A 460-nucleotide genomic window follows, 5' to 3' on the forward strand; every position below is an offset into this window, starting at 1 on the left:
AAAACATCAGCATGTTGGGACAAACATCCTTCACAGTTACATGGTCAGTGTGTATTTTTCTTTTAATTCTATGAAGACTAAATGACACCGTGATAAGTAAAGCTTACTGAATATTCTCAGTAATTATTACTGTTGACTAAAACGAAAAGCACCACTGTAATCATTTGTTTACATTTCCTCAAAAATTAACAGGCCCTGTCTCTAAAACTCTAAGCTGTGCACGTTTATTCTGTGTCTGGAGAAATATAAAACGTTTTTTAAATTGACCATTACAGGTTTTATAAAAGTACATTCAAATAATTTTCACAATAATTCATTCATATCAAGTTTTCTGGAAAGGTAGCAGTTTTTAGAACGAACAATGTCACATTAAAGATAAGGTAACGGGTATCAGAGAGCTATGATTGGTCCATTCCAGATACTTTATTACAGTAAAATGTAAATTCTGATGCATAGAATT

This window comes from Pundamilia nyererei, unplaced genomic scaffold (assembly GCF_000239375.1).
Source record: "Pundamilia nyererei isolate P.nyererei 1_Seehausen unplaced genomic scaffold, PunNye1.0 scaffold00115, whole genome shotgun sequence".
Lineage (NCBI taxonomy): Eukaryota > Metazoa > Chordata > Actinopteri > Cichliformes > Cichlidae > Pundamilia > Pundamilia nyererei.